The 19,645-nt window shown below is 42.8% G+C and overlaps 1 protein-coding gene across 5 annotated transcripts in view; it reads left to right on the top strand.

Annotated features, from left to right (window-relative positions):
* Positions 1-19,645, top strand: part of CUX1 (cut like homeobox 1) — a 266,545-nt gene that overhangs the window by 84,999 nt on the left and 161,901 nt on the right. The window lies entirely within an intron of this gene.

Here is a 19,645-nt window from a genome sequence, read left to right as displayed (position 1 = left end):
CACAGTAACAAATTGCTGTGTGTGTACTGGATATAGAGCTGCCTTTCAGCTCCCTCCACCTTCCCCTCCTCAGCCCCAGCAGAGGCAGCACTGCTGCTCTTCCCAGGACAAAGCCAGAGCTGGAGGAAACCCAACCTATTTTTCCAGGTGTGCAGGAGATGGGAAAGGGCTGCAGAAACTCGCTGTGAACCACTGAGCAGGATAAACACAGAAGTTCTTGGCTGTTCCTCCTGTCCCAGCGTGCTCTGGCAGCCTGGGCTTCCTTCCCTGGTGCTGCTGGAGGTCAAGTCCTGGAAAGCTGGGAAGAGTGGTAGCACTGGGGAAAGAGCAGTGAGCTGAAGTTAGGCAGCTCCAGCCCAGCCCCAGCTGGTTCTTTGCTTTGGGTTTCTGAGCACAGCCAGTCCGCAGTGTCTTGAGGTTTTATTGATGTTTGGTCTAAAGTAAATCAGTGCTAAACGCTCTTGTTTATGCATTTTTAAACTGTTTTTCAATAATTGTTACTGTGGGGAAGTGGTGTGAGATGATTAGTGGAGAGTTTGGCAATCCACATTAAAAATACACCTTTTTATAAGTTAATTATTGAGGGAAATGGTTTGTAATTACCACTTCTGAATGTTCTCTGCTAAGGTTTACGTGTAGTATTTGGATCAAGAGTCACTTTAAGCCCCATTTAAAAGCAGAAAGAGGAAGAAAACAGGAGGCTAAAGGGGTATGAGTGAAGGGAGGGATCCCAGCCAGGTCTGTCCTCCACAGCTTGTGGGTGTCAGGCCATTGCTGGACTTCAAAATGCTGCTGCTACTGGCAGAATGAGTATTTGGCTTTTCACAATCCTTCTGTGATAAATCATGTTACTGACACACAGTTAAAATACATGGGCTTCGAGCTCAAAACAGCAGCTATTTCATAAGAGATATTAATTGTTCAAAACCAAATTGTGTAGATCATAGGATTAAATTTTTAGTACTAATTTTCAAAAGTACTCTCATTCTAAAAATTATGTAATGCTTTCAGAATCCTTTTTTTCCTTGGAAGCATGAGAGATTGCTGCTTACTCAATCTTAGTGATCTGAAACTTCTCTGTATCCTACAAGATTAGGACCTAAGCATGGTTATGACATACCTTGACTGTAGACCACTCATGAACTCTATTTTTCACAAAGCAGTGAGGTTATTGGGATGAAATACCACGTTAAAAATTTAATAGTACCCTAATTTTTGTGGTTGTCGTGCTGATAGCTTGTATTCAAAGCAGTGAAGAAATGCATCAGAAATCCTGCCCTTTACTTTTCCCCTTTTGGCTTAATGTCAGGAAATGGCACATTACAGCAATTTGTGTGGCCCTGCACCACTGCCAGGAGAGATAAAGCACTGAGAACAGCCAGAGAGCAGGGCTGGAACTCAGTGTGGCCATTGACAAGGACAGGAAAGGTCAGAAAAGGTTAAGATGGTTGGGAAAGCTATTTCATATATATCAACTGGGGTGTTTAATAAGTTACCTGGAACCAGTTTCTAGCAGTTTGTACTGTGGAGCTTAAGCATGAAAATTCAGCAGAAAACCTGTCTCCAGTGAGTGTGGTTAAAAGAACTTGCTGGGACCAGCTTTTACAGCTTGTGTAATGAGACAGCTGCCATCAGAGTAATTTAGAAGTGGCCTTTTGTCAGTAGTTTCTAAGTATCACTTGTCTGAAAAATTCAAGATGTGATAGCCATTAATTTTCTGGTAGAAAAGAGTCAGGTGGAGATTCCTGCATAAGCAGCTGTACAAGGGGATCAGCCCAGGGGCGAGCGAGAGCCCACAGTGGTTTGAAGTCAGTGCTGAGGGATGTTAATAAACTTTATTTACTGGCTCTTGCCCCAAGGAATATTGTGCTAATGCAGCCAGGGTTCACTTCCGGCTGAGGAATAGTGGGAGAGAAAGCAGTGGAGGATAGGAGGATCAGGAGATCTGCACACACAGAACAGAAGTAACTTGCACTTGGGCATGTGTTGTCTTTAACTACAGCTCTGGTTCCTCAAAGTTCACAGAGATGACATAAATAAATAAACAGATATTTTTGGTGCTAAAACAAGCCTGGTGGTTCTCCTACTTAGAAGAAAAAAAGTTCCTTCCCTTCCCTTCCCTTCCCTTCCCTTCCCTCTTTCTCTCTCCCTCCTTTTGGCCTGGCAGTGTTGTCCAGGCAGAACTGGAGGAGCTTGGCTCCCATCCCAGGATTTCTGTCTGGTGCCCTGCTCTGAACAGGAAATCCCAGGCAGAGCCGGGGGCACATGTGCGGCTCAGCCCCGAGCATTCCGTGCCTTATCCCTGGGGAAGTGTCCCCTGTGCCTCAGTGCCTTTGGGGGGCTTGGGAGCCCCTTGGCGTGGCTCTGAGAGAGGGTGAACTCCCTCTGTGTGTGCAGCTTCTCCCTGCAGTGCCCCGAGCAGTGCCCGGGGACTGGAGATTGCAAGCAGAAATGCAGCAGTCCTGGTAATGATCATTTTCTCTCATTCACACAGTCCCTCTGTAGGTCTGTGCATGAGCAGTAACATCTCAGTTAGTGCTGCCTTGTGACCTGAACAACTCTTAAGAACTGAGTGATTGGAGAATATTGATAAGAGATTTCTTAATCCTCTGTCTTTTGGTTCAAAGCCACCCCATACCTCTTAAAGATTAAATTTGGTCACTTTGATGAGCATGTTTTGGACAGCAGTAACCAGTGATTTTTATGTCAGAAATGCAAGTGTCTATGCCAAATCAGTCAGCACTCCCTTTTTCCCTAATAGTTGCATCTGCTGATGATTTATTTACTTAGGAAAAAGAACAGCTGATAACGAGTGAGCATGTCTGTGATCTGAGGCTATCCTTCCCCCATAAAACAGGGGTGTGGGGGCCTCTGGCTCTTGCTGGAGGAGCTGCTGTTGGCGGAGCTCTCATGCAAAACATGCTAAGCCATGTCTGTACATAAGAAAGTGAAGGTATTAGGCAGCCATCCACTGTAAAGAAGAAGCACCCTGAATTTCCATCTCCTAATCCACTTGTCTTTTTAGTACATGTATGCACAAAACATTATTATAGCACTTTTTAATAAATGGAATAATAGTAGACTTAGTGTTACATACAGGAGATTATCATCTTCAGTGATTGTGTGTGCACAGCTTGTGTTATCAGAAGATTAAATGAATCTTAAGGAGATGCTGCTTCACAGTGAGATTTGATTTTCCCCTGCACGAACACTTCTTAAATTATTGAGCCGTTGTGGCACAGACAACACTTGGCAGTGGGAAAGCCACCGGGAGAAAGTTGTGAGCAGGCTTTACCTGTCTTGTCAAATGGCTCACCTTGGCTGGGGGGAGAGGGTCCTATCTCTGGCAACACCTGGGGTGAATTACGGGCAGATTAAGAGCTTCCCCCTCACCTTAAGGACTGCTGCTCCCACCTCCTCCTGCTTATTCATCTCCTGCTCAAACCTTGGCACGGGGACCATGAAAACTATCACCTTAAGTAAATCCTCATAAGCTATTCATGTTCCTCGACAACTTTGCTCATGCTGTTTGATTCACAATCCTCTGCCTCTTCAGTTCTCTCACATATTAACGAGTTTGATCGCTGCTCCATATAAATGAGGCATAATCTGAAGCTGTCAGACCTAAACTGTCTTGAACATACACTAAGTGAATATATTCAAATTTCTCTTTAAAGCTGGGAATATTTATAATAAAACTTGTCAGAGCTTCGGTTAACAGTTTACACTGGAAGTATTTTTGGTTGTGAAATACAAAAACAAGTCCAAAAATGACTTTTTGAGCTGATATTATTATATTTGCCTTGCATATGGAAAACTCGTGTTGTGATTTCAACAACAAATGAGAAAATTGGCAAACTTCTATGAAAATTAAGTAAGCTTAAACTTCTATGAAAATTAATTAAGCTGAAACTCCTATGAAAATTAATTAAGCTCGAATGAAAAAGTGTTAAAACACTTCACAAATTTATACTAATGTGACTTGTAACAATCACAATAAAAGAGCAGCGGGTGCTGTTAGCAGTGCTTTGAATTTGGGTTGTGCTGCCTCTTCTGTCACAGCCTGAAACTGGATATCTATCGAAGTGCAAACACTGGACTCATTTATTTTTTTATCCCGTGATGTTCCCAGTGAAGAATGCTGTGTAAAAATGTCTCCTGGCTCTCGGGAGAGGCGGCCTCTCCTGTTTTCCCTTTGAACGCTCTTTGGTTGTACCTCTCCCTCAGACTGCATCTGTCTGGGCTCTTATATCCTGTCTGATACAAGGCTGCATCCTCGCCTGGCACAGCCCAGCACAGAGAGAGCTTGAGTGTCCTCTGGATTTTTCTTTGTGTTACTGTAATACGAGTTTATAAAATTTAGGAATTTTCACCTTTGTGTGAAAGAAGCACAGACAGAAACAATATATGATTGTTATGGGACTTAAAATACGGAGTTCCTGACATCAAAGATGCAAGACAGGCTGGCTTTGTAAGGAACTGGCAAAAGGAACAGTAGTAGGAGCAAATGATGTCTTTTTTTAGCTACTAGATAATACTTTGGAACTGAATGAAGGCTGCAGCTTATGAATCTCATTTCCCTCCTCAGCACATCGAATGCAGAGGACGAGTAGATCTCACCAGTGTGAGTTAAAACCCAAACCCAGAGGTGTTGTGGAACTCCTGCGAGGGGTTGCTGTGGTGTCCCAGCCCTCGGGTGACAGGAGGGAGGTCTGGCTGCCTTGAGCTTCCTTGAATTTTGGCTCAAGTCTAATGGCAAAGGTGACACCGTTTAACCCCTAAATTCAAAACACCCTACCCAGTCAGAAAACATTCTCTGTGTCCAAGGCAAAGCAGACACTTGAATTTAAGTCGAATCAAATGTGGGGAAGGTTTCCTCCGCAGCCTTGATGTGAACAGGAAATTGATCCTCCAGCACAAGGCCGGAGCGCCAGGAGCTCGTTCTTCACCGAGATAATCAGGCACAAAACGCTGCAAGTTAATCAGTTCACTTTCAGTTTAGTATTTACATTCACTTCAGCTTTAAACAAGCATTTAATTAGTTCTGAAAGTGTATTTGAAAGCCTTGGTGTTGGACCTCGTAGATAATGAATGGTGCCTGCGAGTTTTGTTTTGTTAGTGGAAAGTGAAACCAGATGCGGCTTCTCCATCCAAGCCCAGCCTCTGGCTGGCTGCACGCCGTGGCAGAGAGGAGTTTTTATCATTTGGAGACTGCTCTGTGTGCTGCACTAAAGCGATCATTGTGTTAGGGAAGGATGTTTATTCCACACAATAAGTTGCTGGAACAACATTCAAATATATAAAGCAGCGGAATTGGATTCCTCTGTTCAAAAACAGGAAAAAAAAGAAAAGGGATTAGTCTGTGGTTAATTTAACAACTCCCAAAGTTGCCATTACAATACACCTATATTCATTTCGTTATTAATTACGCGGTTGTGCTATTTAAGCTTCCTTTCTGTCCTTTGGGACCAAATTCTTGTCCTGGGCGAGACACCGAGCTCCCTTTTGTGTTGGGGATCATCGTGTGATGTGAGCAGGGATTATGCCCAGCCTTCCAAGTCATTAATGGGATTCCCTGTGAATTGTCTCCCGACTCAAGGCTTCCCTGCGGGGCCCCTGCACCTGACCTGCTCCTGCTGCTGCTGAAACTTGGTTTTTGCACTTGCTCAAGGTTTGTGTGCAGTTGAAAAATTCCTGGAAACCGTTTCTTCTGTGATGGCTCTCTAAAGAATATCTATTTTAGATTTACTTAAAGCAGCCCTGTGTCCTCTCTTACTGCTTTTGCCCCTTGGGACAGTCTGTTAAAGATCCTCCCCGAGGGGATACAGCGGGAAAATCCTACTATGTTTGTGATGCTTTTAATCCCCAGCCTGTCTATAGACTGAAATAAATAGAGCATTCACCTTTCTGCTTTCAAATACAATTTCAGTGTCACCTGTGGCATCCTGATTCATCAAGATCTGTTCTAAGCACTTCTGAATCTTATTGACCACTTGTTTTACAGGATGATAAATCCCTGTTCTCCCAGAGCAAATAGATTTAATAGAGCAGGTTTTTTTCCTTGATTTATGTTTGCCATGACCAGAAAGCAGGATTTCAGCACCCAGCAGACACTGCTCCACAATTACAGAGTCACAAGCAGGCAGTGTCTGTTTTGCTGCTGAATGACAAATATTGTTAGAGGATGTGGTGACAGTTTATGTGTTCATATAGAACCAAAGCACGTGGTGCAATTGTTACTTCAAGATTAGACTTTCTTGAAACCTATTTTTGATTTTAGGGGATGCCTCTGAGATAGGGACTCAGTAACTTACTGGTGAGGGAATGAAAATTGGCAAAAAGAGTGTATTAGAAGCAAAAAGAGTGTATTAGATTTGAAAACAAAGACGAGATATTTTTAATGTGTGTATTCTTTAAAAAGTGGAAGCACTTTGTGTATTATACAAGGTTTGGAAGATGACTGTGGACATTTGAAAATTATTTTTATCCCTCCTTTTGTAACATCATAAGGGCATAAAAACAACCATAATTTTAACAAGCCACAGTGTTAGTGCCCAACAGCTGAAGAAATGAAAGACTGACGTGCTAAATTGTGTTGTACAATTAGGTGGACTGGAAAAACCAAACTCAGGGTTTGGCTGAGGGGACGGGTCCATGGTGACAGCCCTGTGCTTGTACATTGTCACAATAAACGAGCTGAGTTGCAGGAATTAGTGATGATGATGCCCCCACACTTTATTGATCGAGAGATTAAATACAAACTGGTTTCTGCAGCTGCTGGCTCTTGTCACCGTGGGTTTGTGTGACATGGAAGGGGAGCCTTGCACTGGGGTATTTGTGGGGTGTTTGGGGCTGTCACTTCTCAAACCTTTGGGAGTCAGAGGCAGGGGATATAGTCCAGAGCAGCTCTGTGTATTTATTGTCATCCTTACATTAGAGCAAGACTTGTCTTAATAACGAAATCCTACAAGAGCAATATCTCCCTTGAAAACCATATGTCAATAGAGCTTTAAAATTGCTCAAATATGAAGAGGACGTTACACAAAATAGATGGATTCTGCCAGCCTAAGGAATAGGAATTGACATTTTTCAGAACAGACGTCATTGATAATTTATAGATGGCTTTAAAAATTAAAGTTTATATAGAAGCTGGCTTAAAAATGAAGCGTTGTCAATGCTCTGAGTGCATTGGGTACATTAAGCAGAAACGTTCGTGTCACTCAGTGGTATTTAAATACTGCAGAAGTCAGGAGCAGCCATGTCCTCTGAAAGTCTGCTCCTGTTCAATATTAAAGGCTCATGTGAGTCTGCTGCTTTCCAGATGATGTAGTTGCACTCCTAGGAAGTGTTTTGAAACGAGTAATTATTGATTTTGTCCCTTACACTTCTGATTGAAAGCTGGAAGTGGAGCACATGACTTCTGGAGAAAAAGACAATTTTATGTCCAAAGATACCAGCTTGACTTTGTGGTTTGTAAGCTGTAAAAGCTTCATATTGATGCCCTCCTAGTTTTAAAAACAGAGTGACAGTCCTCTCTGAAAGCAGGGGCATCTGCTCTAAGTGCACTAACACTGGGAAATTATTGGAAAGCTTTCCAGTGCTTTTGCAGAATCAGGGTTTCCTTTTTCCCCCCTTAAATACACTTTTTGTTAAACTGCTCCATCTAAAACGAAGTAGGGGTTAATACACATTTTGCTAAGTAAGAAAAACAACCAAAAAAAAAAAAAGCCCCAGCCCAACACTGGAGGCTCAGCCCAGGAAGATGGGAATTCTGAGATAATATTCAATGTGCCCAAAGGGACAATGCTGTCTCTTGTTGTCACTGTCTATATTTAGCCACCGTGCTCATATGCAACTTAAAATACCTAGAATAGCAAGAAGAATTTTTTTTTTTTCCCCTTCATTTGAAGTGGTTCAGTGTAGGGTTGTTAATTTTGGCTTATCACAGCTGACACTTGAGTAAGGGGGGAGAAAATAGCGGTTTGAAGCTTTAACTCTCTCCACATGTGCCCCTCGGAGGAGCCTTCCTGACTCCTGCAAAACTTTCTGGGCTGCCTTAAATTATGTGCCCCCCATTTAGGAGAAGTTCACAGGTCATTTAGTTGATTTAAAATCCATTGTTGTTTGTGCAGCTGATAAGGGGTGAGAAAGCTATTCGTTAACAGACCCGGGTTGAGAAAAAAATGTGAATAATTCCAGCTTCCTATTCGCATCAACTAGAATTCTTCTGATCAGTTAATATAAACAGTGTGATTTATGCTTTAATACTCCAGCTTACATGAAAATAAGCAATAATTTTCACACTTTCAGGAGTGTTTTATGCTGTTGCAAACTAAGTTTTTGCATTTTACCCATTTACTGAAAAGATAATGAAGTATTTCTGTATGACAATCTGGCAAATATTTATGTTTTAGGGACATATTACACACTTCAGCGTGCTGGTTTTCAATGGGAAATGCTCCCAAGCATCAGTTTAAAAAATTGGGCAGAAAAATAAGAGAGAGAGAGCAAAGTCCTTGAGGAAATACTGGACAAGTTGTTTATGGGGGGAATGACCGTGGCTGGTTTGGATCCCACTAATGGCCTCTTTATCCCAAAAGTGACCTCCTGGTCAAAAGGAGGGTGCTGAGCAGCCAGGCCTGGGGGAACAGGGAGCAGGAGGGTTCTGCTGAGTGCCAGCAAGGCTGAGAATCCCTGCTCAGCCCTGGGAGCTCATCCAGCACCCTAAAAATTCAGATTCCAGGTCTGACATGGCTGGGAAAAATCAGCTGGCAGTGCAGGGTCTGTGGAGCCACACTCCCAGCTGCAGCTTGAGCCAGCAGGAGATTTTGTCTGCACTGCTTTCCCTACATCTGCCCTAAGGAAAAACCTCTGGTGGAACGCAGCTGAGTGATACCTGCTCTCTCCCCAGAGGTGCTAACAGTTGTTTATGCTTCCCCTATCTGATGGTGGCACCGAAATGTTTCCTTGTTCTTGTACAAACTTCGGGAGCAGCGTCAAAAAGAATCTTGTCTGTTTTGATGGATCGCTGGCGTGGATGAATATCTCAGTCCTCAGGTCTGATGGACCATCAAATTCTGCACAAGCCATTCCAAAATCAGTTTTAAAAATGAGCAATTACATCTTTTCATAAGTGGGTGATCAGGATCCAATAAAGAGAAGTTATAAAATCAGATAAGTTGCTTGATTAGTCAATACCAATTCAGAGATTCTATGTCACTTGCCCAGTTTTACCTTTTTTGCCCCCCTCCTGGTGGTCCTCAGTGTCTGTCCTGACCTGGCTGAGAGGGAGCTCTGTGGTTCAGAAATGTCAGCATCTGTAAGGCTGCAGTCAGGTGGGAAAACCTGATATGCTTTGGGTTTTAGGAGTGCTTATTCAAACACTGCATTTCCAGACACGGCGTGCCTTCAGGAATTTAAAATAACTTGTTGGAACTGCACGGTGTTAATAAGCAGCTGGGTAAGATACAATCTCCTCTGAACAGTAGCTTTTTCTTTCACTATTTTGTCTGCATTTCCTAAGAGTGTTTCAGCAGATAGAGCATGACCGTGCTTATATTTTGTGTTGGCAGCTCTCAGCCCTCTGTGACTCTGCCCCACTGTTCAGAGCAACCTTCATCATCTGCTGAGGTTTCACCAGGGCCATTATTTGTAGAAATACAAATCCTCTTGCCCAGGAAGAGGCTGGCTTTGGATATTTGCTTAAAATGTCGTTTCAAAGTGAGCCCTGTAGTGGTTTTTGCATTCAAAACTCACTGTTGGCTTCCAGTCTCTCAAGTTTGCTCATCCTGTTTCACTCCTGGCTTTGAGGAGCTCCTGCCTTGAACCCTCAGTGGTCCTGGATGTCCATTCTGAGGCATGTTGGGAATATTTAGCTTAAAGAAGGTGCTTGAACTTGGTGTACCCTTTGCTTTGGATGCAGCTAAAAGCCTTCAGTATTGTATCAGACGCTGGCTTTGATGTGTACACTTCAGCATCTTGTAAAAATGATCAGATGTATAAAAGATGGTGATAGGGAGAAGTTTATTGAGTATTTCTCTGGATAAAGGGTGTTGCAGGCATTTCTGGAATTCCTTTGTAAGTCCCTCTGTACATCAGTCCGGCAGTTTTGACCTTTTTTTTTTTTTTTAAGTGTGGATTTTGCCTCTCTTGTCCGTTGGTGCTTGACTTCTCATGGCACTTAGGGTTACTTGGTATTTCAGGTAATAAGTGATGGAAAACATCTGCTGTTTGGTGAGGTGCACCTTCAATGACAGCAGGATAGTGTGAATGAGGACATGAGCTCCACAGCATCACAGTCTGGGTCATTCCTCACAGAAATGTATTGCTGAGAGGCAAGAGGCACTGGCAAAAGTTAATTTTTACTTAAGTGTATCTTAATTCAAGATTTTTTACTGCCTTGAAATGAGTGGGAAAATGCTTTTGAGAAAAGTACTTGTCAGTTTATGTCTAATTTAGCGGTGCTGCAGCTGAAGGAAGTTTGTTACAAAGCCAGGAATAAGGTAAAAAGTTTGAAGCTTAGGTTAAAACGATGGCAGATAACTTGATCTGTAGTTGCCATATATAGTCATACAAGAAAAAGTCTGTAAGAATCCTCCAGACGTTTATGGACTTCTCTGATTCATCTGTCAGAGCCAAACAGCTCCAGCCAGGAGATAGGGAATTTGTTAAACTGCATTAAGTTCCTAAATTGCTGTAGCCCAAAGGAGCAATTCTTCCTTTTATAGGGGGACGAGTAGGAGGGAGTAGGCAGGGAGGATGGTACATTATGAAGTCTCTTCTTTTGGTAAGAGTTTCAAGAGATGAGTAACATTCTAGAGCTCTTTTAAAAAAACAAAACAAAACACAAACCACAGACAAAAAACTTGAATTAATTTCCGTTGCTCTCATCAAAAGCTGGCTGTCTAAATTTAGCCATTTCCTATAGACACTCAGCTTCTGCTGGCAACAGTCAAACTGTTTGTCCTCAAGTGCAATTTGTCACCTCCCCCTTCTAAGTTGGTAGAAGATAAGCCTGTATTAATTCTGCTGATTTATTATTATCCAAGTGTGCCTCATTTTAATCTGCCATCGAGCTGATTGTGCTTCAGCCGGGAACGGGAACCGCTCGCTCCAGCTCCCCGTGTCTCCCCTCCTCATCTTCCATCCTCTGGGCTCCTTCTCCTGCTCTTTTCATCTCCTTTCTCTCCCCACCCCCTCTGAACACTGGAACAGTTCACAGTTCAACACATGAATTTGGGAATTAATCCCAGCTGAGAGTATATATTACGGTTGTGAGGGGATGCTGCTGCTCAAAAGCGCTTTATGTGGGTTTTTTATTTCTGAAGTTCAGCTAACAAACAGTAAATGTATTGAGTAAGTCTGTAGTGAGCTCTTGCTTTCTTTCATCTGGATGATTCATTTCTATCTACTGTGTGCTCCCAAAGCATGTGCATCATGGGCCTGAGCCTGTTTCCATAGGAATTTTGCCAGGAAGTGTAAAGGCAGCAAAAGTTTGTTTTCTCCGAATTGCTTCACTCACTGAAGCAACATGAAAAGCTCTGTGCTCTGTTTTTTTATTTAGGTCAGCAGGATGACAGTTAGATTAATTTCAAGGTGTTTTTACCAGGTATGCTAAATTAGATGTAGTAAAACCTTTGGGTCTGTATCCTGATGTTTTTGAGGTTGTCAATTTTTTTCTTTTTTCCCTTTGAATTTCTCGTCTTTGTTGGAATCTGAAGTTATCATGTTAGCTGCATTGAACCCACAGCCAGTCACTCCCTGCATGGAAAAAGTCACAAAGAACATAAAGACAGCAGAGATGATGGTCATGAGAGCTTTAGCAAATATAGGACATGTATTTGCAGGACAGCAGGCTTTTTACTCAAGTCCTCATGAAACAACTTGTTTCCTGTAGGAGCAACTGGCTTTTGAATAAAACTGGATGGTCAGGATCAAGATTAAGAAGAAAATCTTATAAAAAGATTAGTAGAGGATTGCATAGTATTGGATTTTCTTGCATTGAAATCAAAGCAAAAGGCTGAGTGTAATGATAGAAATCAGTAAATACACCTGTGTTCTTACATGCAGGTATGTCAGAGTGTGATTAATGCACGGGCTGCTCACAGCTACATTTGTAATCTCTGTGCAAAAGATAAGTAAGGAAAACAATTTTGCAATACCTGATGTCCCAGCAGTGCCTGTTCCCCAGTTCACATCCTGTAAGGATCCCTGAGCTCCTCATTATTATATTTAACACAGAATTATTCTTGGAAACTTGACTTCAAAGCAAGACCCTTGCATTCTGGAAATCAATAACAGGTTTTAAAACATGAATGGTTTTTAGCAATCTCACTTTTCCTAACTGAAGCAGTACATTGGGATTCATGATTTCTGAATAGCTCTACCATCTTTCCCTTGAGACTGAGGAGAAATCCCAGTTCCATGAGCCCAGTGCTGCCAGCCAGCTCCAGCTCCAGCTCCTGACCCATCATCTCAGAAGGCTGGAGCAGGGATGGTTCCAGCCCTGCTTGTGGGGAGGGAATATGGAAAATTACAGCTGCAATTATGGTTTCACATTAAATATTCTTCTGTCTAAATCTACCATGTGGAGCATTAGGCTGTGTTTGAACTGGTGTTGTTAATTGGACCACAGCACTTAGGTGCCTCTTCTGCAGTCATGGCCCCTGTCATTAGCCTCTCATTAGACACGTTAATTTTTTAGGGCTCATAATAACTACCTTTTTTCAGAAGTTCCCCATTTTACACTGAAGAGAAATCTCTGATCTGCAGGCTGTAATTCTGGATTAATTTTGTAACCAGGGAAGCGTTAGGAATACTTTACAGACTTTCAGAGTGGGAAATACAGTGGATGGAGGATGAAATCCTGCAGGATGTGATTTGGGAGGAGTGTTCAGGATCTTTTTCACTAGAAAACACAAATCACAGGGCACAGAACTTGTGGGACAATGTGGAATTTATGGAGGGGCAGAGCAGTTCTGGTTAAAATTTGATAGATGTAGGTGAGGCTGATTTTGGGGATGTAAAACTATATTGGGATGGACAACTAAGCATCAGTTTGTTTCCTATTTTTTGGACAGATGGGCTCATCTGATAACATCTGCAGGTACTTGATAAAGCTCTAATTATCTTTGCTCTGTGTAGGGATCCTGGCCTAAGCTAGGAATGGCGATTCCTGGATTTCACTGCCATGTGGCTGTCCTGCTGGCAAGAACAGTGCACCTCAGAGGTTCTGAAGTATTTATTTAGTGTATCAGATGGGTTTTCATTACATAAATAAGGAGTTCTGCTGATCTGGGATGATGCAGACATGGTTTTTCCCATGACAAGGGCCTGTCATGGCATGTTTGGTGTCACCTCAAGGCTTCAGCATTGGGTTTAACAAGAGAGCAGGAGGGACAATCTCCATGGAGCCACTGTCCAGTAGGAAGCTTTTTAAATTAATGTTTGTTAAAAGTGGTGCTTGTTTTTTTGTGTGTACTGGTGAAGTGTTACACAAGTCATCCTTTCCTTTTTTTCTCTTCTGGAATTTTAGTGACCAGGCTTTCATTTCATTAGAATTACCTCCTTCCAAAGCTCCACCTGAATGATTTTTGTTTGAACTAATTTTTTTGTTTCCTTGCAACTCTACTTTTTAAAGTTCTGCATAGTTCCTGTTCAATGTCTTTCCTAGCCACTGTTAACTCACTGGTTTATAAATGACACCAGGGTTGTCACATGATGCTGAAAAGCTTAGTTCACCATATTAATTTGTAAAGCTAGTTAAAAAAAATCTTTTTTCTGTTCTGCACAGTGTGTGTGTGTATATATACACCCACTTCCATACATATATATGGTGCAACAGTTCCTCTCTGGCAGGGCGGCTTTTTAAACAGTTGTGAAGGTCCCCAGGCTGTTTGGATGTGGCTGCACAGGCCCAGAGTAAACCTGTGAGCTTTTTGTTTATTTGAACTTGGAAGAAACCATAAGAGGATTCCATTAAGACTCAGGCAAATTCCATTGAAAGCAAAGTCCCAGCACAGCGAGGAGGCTCCTTCCCAGATGCTCCATTTTCCCCAGCTTGGGAATAGCACACTTGCACCTTGCCACTGCAAGGGGTCACAGGACCAGCACCAAAATTCTCTCTCTTGACCCCTCTCCCCATGGCTGAGTAGGACCCACCAGGGAATTTCCACAAAGAAACTCATGGAACTTCTCCGTGGGGTCTGCTGTCCCTTCCCTTGGGATTGTCACATGGCTGCAAGTCCTGCAAAATTGTCTGAAGTGGTCAAACAGCAAACAGTCTGTCTCCTTTCAAGGAACCTCCATCAGTGTTGACTCTGCAGGCCCTGCTTTGTAACCTCTCGGAATTACAGTGCCCAGGGTTTTGCTCAATGTTCCACTCCAAGCCGGATCTGCGCTCACTAAATCAGCCCTTCACAAATGGAATATTTTTTCACTTCTTGCTGGGTGGGTCCATACAGTGAAAAATAGGTCAAGAACAGTAATCTAAATCTACTGCTAATAAATAATTAAAGCTAATGGAATTTGCACAAGATCTGTGAGCTTGAAATATTTCCGAAAGTACTGTGGTGTACGTTTTGCTACTGTAAATCAAGATTTTTTATTTATCATTGTGTTAGGTTGAAACATATCTATAAATGTGACTTTAAAAGGGTGTTTTTTTGTACAGAGAAAACACTGGCATGTTAGTATCTTGAAATAACTAAAAATATCACAGAAGATTGATATGATTGTGATTCATTCTTTAACGATCGGATTTCAAGTAAATACTTCAGCAGCCTTAAGCAATAAGAGGTTTTATATCTCATTAAATCAAAGTGTAAATTGAGCAACAAATTGTTTACTCATATGATTTACTTTGCCTTATATTTTAGGAATTAAGTAAGTCATCTAAGCTACTGTATAATACCTGTTTGAACAACTAGCTGGGATTTCAGTTTCATCTCTTTTAGATTAAAGCAAAGTCAAACTTGCTGGAACTAATTAAATATAAAGACTTAAATGTTTCCTTTAGTACACTCCCAATCACATGTGCCCAGGATTTTCTGGTGGAAAAAAAAAAAAACTGGAATACTCTGGATTTCTTCCTAATACAAAGAAATAATATTTAAACCTGGTGTTTTGCACTGGTAGGTGTCTGAGCGATCCCGACCCCTTCACCCATTTCCCCATAGCAGGGCGAAGCATCTGTGCTTGCTGCCTCTCTCTAATTAACCAGCAAAACTGCTTACTCCTAATTATAGTTAACTTGCTGATTTGTGTGTTTCATGGTGACAAGTTGTGTCCTTGAAGTACACAACAATCAAACACACCTCAGAAGTTGATGCCAGCGTTCTTCCCAAATCCTTCGTGCTTGGCTGCCTCTTGCCTCTCCCCCTTTCAGCTGCATTTATGGGAAGCTCAGCAACATTCTGGAGATAATAGTGGGGTGGATGGAGTGTGCAGAGCCCTGGCCGTGAGGGCACGTGGATAAACATCCTCCCAATCCCTAGGAACAGACATCCACCCTCCCAGCACGCTGCCTCTGGGGAGGGGGGCATAAACCTGGCACAGTTTGTGACAGGAGAGCTCCCCCTCAGCTATTTCTTATCATGGAGTCATGGAATGGTTTGGGGTGGAAGGGTCCTTAAATCTCATCTCATTCCACCCCTGCCGTGGGTAGGGACACCTTCCACTAGCCCAGGTTGCTCCAAGCTCCATCCAGCCTGGCCTTGAGCGTGTCCAGGGATGGGAAGTGTTTGGAGTTGATGGAATTGCAAACACCCCCCTGCACAGGCAGTACACCCTGGGGGTTATCTGGAGGTTATTCTGTGTAGGGGTTTTTCTTTTTCTTTCTTTTTTTAAGTTCTCACAAGAAAGAATCTGGGGTCAGGCTGTCCAGCCCCTGCCAATTCAGAGCGCAGGGCAGTTCAGTGCTTTATTCCACGTGGGCAGACAGGGAAGGGGAATCCACAGCATCTCCCATGATGAGGCTGCTCCAGCATGGTTGTGACAGCTGAACTGCTGATGTCACCCAGCTGATAACAGCGGGCTGCTTCTCATTAGCATCCCTGTGCCAGACACAGGGACATTCCCCAGCCCCTGCCAGGCTCCAGCAGACAAAATACAGAACAATCGGTGGGAAATGCGGCGGGGCAGCCCCGGGCTGGAATGTTCACCCAGGGTTTGGGGTTGGGTTTTACAGGAGCACAGTGCTTGTGCAGATGATAAAGGTGTGTGGGTCAAGCTCAGCTCTGCTGGGCCAGTTTATCAAACTGGGGTCGGAGGGCTCTTCTTGTGACATTTAGAGATAAGCATTTGGGAGGGAAATGAGATGGAGCAGCCTGTGAGGAGATCAGAGGGTGCTTGTGTAGCTTCAGACCCCAAGTAAATTACAAATACAGCGTTGGTAGCCTGGCCATTGTTATGTCCTTTGTACTGTACACAGGGTATTAAGATCTAGATAAATAATGTAGTTTAGTTGTCACAAAGACATTTGTTGCCCAGGATTTTAACACAGATTTATTCTTGGTTTATTTTCCATGGAGTTATTTTTAATGAGAATGGAAAAGGAGTTAAAAATTATGTGGATTCAGATTTCATTGTTTAGCTACTTGATCAAAATATAAACTCATTGTTTTTACTCATGTAAAGAGGAAATGCTATATTAGCTTTCAGCCATCAGATTTGATTCAGATAATGATACAGCATCCTCAGTCATGGGTTCTTCATCAGATACTGAGTTTGTCTGTGATAGAGCCCTTTTCAGAAAACTGCTCTACCCCTGATAAATCATCCAGAGAGAAAGAATGCATGTGTTGAGATGGCACGGAAAAATAGGCTAATAATGGGATTGTATTCCTATACTCAAATATTCCAGTGTGTTTGTGTTGATAAATTACAATTTGTTTTAATGTTCAGTTGCATGGACCCTTTTCAGCTGTTCTGCTTGGCTGCAGTGTTTTGGTAGCTCTGTGAGGGCTGGAGCCTGGATGCTTTTCCTGTTTTGATCACAGCCCAGGCAGTAAAGGCCACCACACTTTAAACAGATAATAAATCACTCAGTGTCCTTGCTAACCAAGACTGCAGATTCCCCTGGGTCTGAACTGAACGTCCTTCTTCCTGTTCAATTTAGTGTAAAGAAGGTAAAATTCTGTTTGAAGTTCAGTGTAATATTTTGAGACAAAGTCTGATGAGAAATTTTTCCAAACTGCCAAAAATAAATCTCCCTAGCAGAGCTGTGACTCGAGGCATATGTATTCTTGACTTCTGTCTGTTTATTTTTATTTCCCTTTGGTTGTGAGCTGTCTCAAGTTTTGATGTTGTTTCGCTGAGGAAGGAATTATAAAAGTACCCTATAAACTCTTTCCTATAAACTCTTTCCAAGGGCAAGGCAGGAAAAGAGAGGAGAAAAGAAAAACTGGTGGGAAAAAGGTGTTTATGCCTTTTGCTGTGGTGTGTGCCATTTATCCACTCACCTGCACGGAGCCTTTGGCTGAGTTTAAAACACTGGATCACATTCCTGCAGTTCCCTTTCCTGGCCTGTTTGCTGTGGGAAGGGAATGGCAGTGGGATGCTCTGTCTCAATTGTTCAGCTGCAACAGATTTCGGGTTATTGTGAAGATTTCAAGTTGTCAAAGCATTTACCCCATTCAGGTGTGTGCTGTGATGTGTCCTGGGATTGCCCCAAATGGATTGCAGTGGAGCTGAATCACCCTGAGCTGCCTTCTCCTCTGTCAGGAAATATTTTAAAAGCAGTTTTACCCCCACCACAAGCTGCTGTCTGAAACAAGACATGTTTTCCCATGATGGCATGAATTTTGCTTGGTAACGTTCTGATTGCTGGGATTGGTGTATAGCACCCTGAATTTGTTAAATGAATGCTCTTGAAAGGTTTTCTCCCTTTTTGTTTCTGTTTTTATGGCTTTGGGATGCTCCTTCTATTCCTCTCCACCCCTGCTTCTCTCCCTCTGCTGCTACAAACAGCCAACAACAACATCCCTCATTATTCAAGATGAATATGAAGGTGAAGTCCTGACATAGTTTAGATCCTGAAATAAAAAGTGCTGCAGATCCTGTCTTTCAGAAGTCAGGATGTGCCAGAGGAGGCAGTTAAATAGCAGGATCTTGGCTAGAGCTTGCCATGGACACAGGAGCAAGGATGACATTCTCCTGCCTCTGGATCTGGGATTACATCTCCTGTATTTCTGCCTTCACTTCTGACACCACTTTTCTGGCTGGTGCCAAACAAGTCAGTAAATTCAGAGACAATATCAGGGACAAAAGCCCTAAACCCAGTGGTTTTCGACCAGCTGAGATTTTTATTTCAAAAATTGCTTTGCTTGGATGACATATTTTTTCCTGATTTTATAAAGGGTGCCAGTATCCAGGCTGTAAATCTAATTCTGTTTGTAATTTCACTGGGCACTAAAACTGCCTCTGCCAGGCTTTGGCCTTGAATGTGGGCATTTATTTTGCCATCCGTGGTTATTGTTACTTTCTTCAATGTCATCATCATCAGGTTACAAAGAAAACACGTTCTAAAACCTGCACAGCCCTCAGGTCTCCCTGAGCAGGCAGGGAGTGGGGACAAGCTGCTCAACCTGCCAGTTTGCTTTGGTAAAGTGCAATTTGTATATGTTTGTATATGTTTGTGATCCAACCTTTTTGTGTCCCAAAACAGGCAGCAGGATTTTTCAGGAAACATGATTTGTATATGTTTGTGATCCACAAGGACAGTGTCCAACCTTTTTGTGTCCCAAAACAGGCAGCAGGATTTTTCAGGAAACATTTGGGTGACTGGGCTTGGCCTAAGAACAGAAGCACAGTTTGGTTCAGTCCAAAGAGGCAGCTCAGTAAGCTGCAATATTATCCTTGACTTGATGGGGATTAAGCTGTATTTTAGTGCAATAACCATGTCAGAAGTGAAATTTGACTGATCATTTGTCTTTGATAGCTTCATTTGCCTTGGGCCCCCTAAGCCATTTCTCAGGGAGTGGAAGAACTCCTGATACTCCAACTCTCTGCATGACTTGTCATTTAAATGACAAAAATCACTTCTCTCAAAAGCCTACTTTTCCTTCAGGAAAATCAGATTAAACCCAGGGCTGGGTGTTTTGGTGAGTGGTTTAACATCCAATATGTTGCATGACTGTAGATGTATAAGTAAATGTGTTGGAAAAGAGAATTTCCCAACTTTTTAAGGTCACCTTCTTTTCCAAAATGCTTGAGGCCTCAACAGACCCTTTTCTATATAGGGAAAATGCTTCAGATATGTCTTTGTGACCCCCTGCGTGAGGTTCAGGCAGTTCAGGGACTGTGTGCAGGTAGGAAGATTTCGTGGTGACTGTTCCAGTTGTGAGCAGTATTCCCAGAGCATCGTAGGACTCAGCATTGGAGGGGTTGTCCAGGGTCTGACCAAATCTCACCTGGCCTTAAAAATGGGTCTTTAGCACTCATTTAGCCCTAGTTCTGCTCAGCTGAGCCTTGGAAATCTCCAGCAATGGGAAATCACCCTTTCCCTGCAGCAGCATCAGTGCTGCCCTCCCGGGTGATGCCGCTTCAGGTTATTGGTTCAATCCTCTTCCAGGTTCATTTCCAGGTGGAAGTGCACTCTGAAGTGGCTGCTTGTGCCTTCTCAGTGGCAAAAGCAGGAGTGCAGCAT

Source organism: Pyrgilauda ruficollis, unplaced genomic scaffold (assembly GCF_017590135.1).
Source record: "Pyrgilauda ruficollis isolate IOZ18807 unplaced genomic scaffold, ASM1759013v1 scaffold59, whole genome shotgun sequence".
Lineage (NCBI taxonomy): Eukaryota > Metazoa > Chordata > Aves > Passeriformes > Passeridae > Pyrgilauda > Pyrgilauda ruficollis.
The sequence above is the reverse complement of the archived record's forward strand: the minus strand, read 5'-3'. Positions and strand labels throughout refer to the sequence as shown.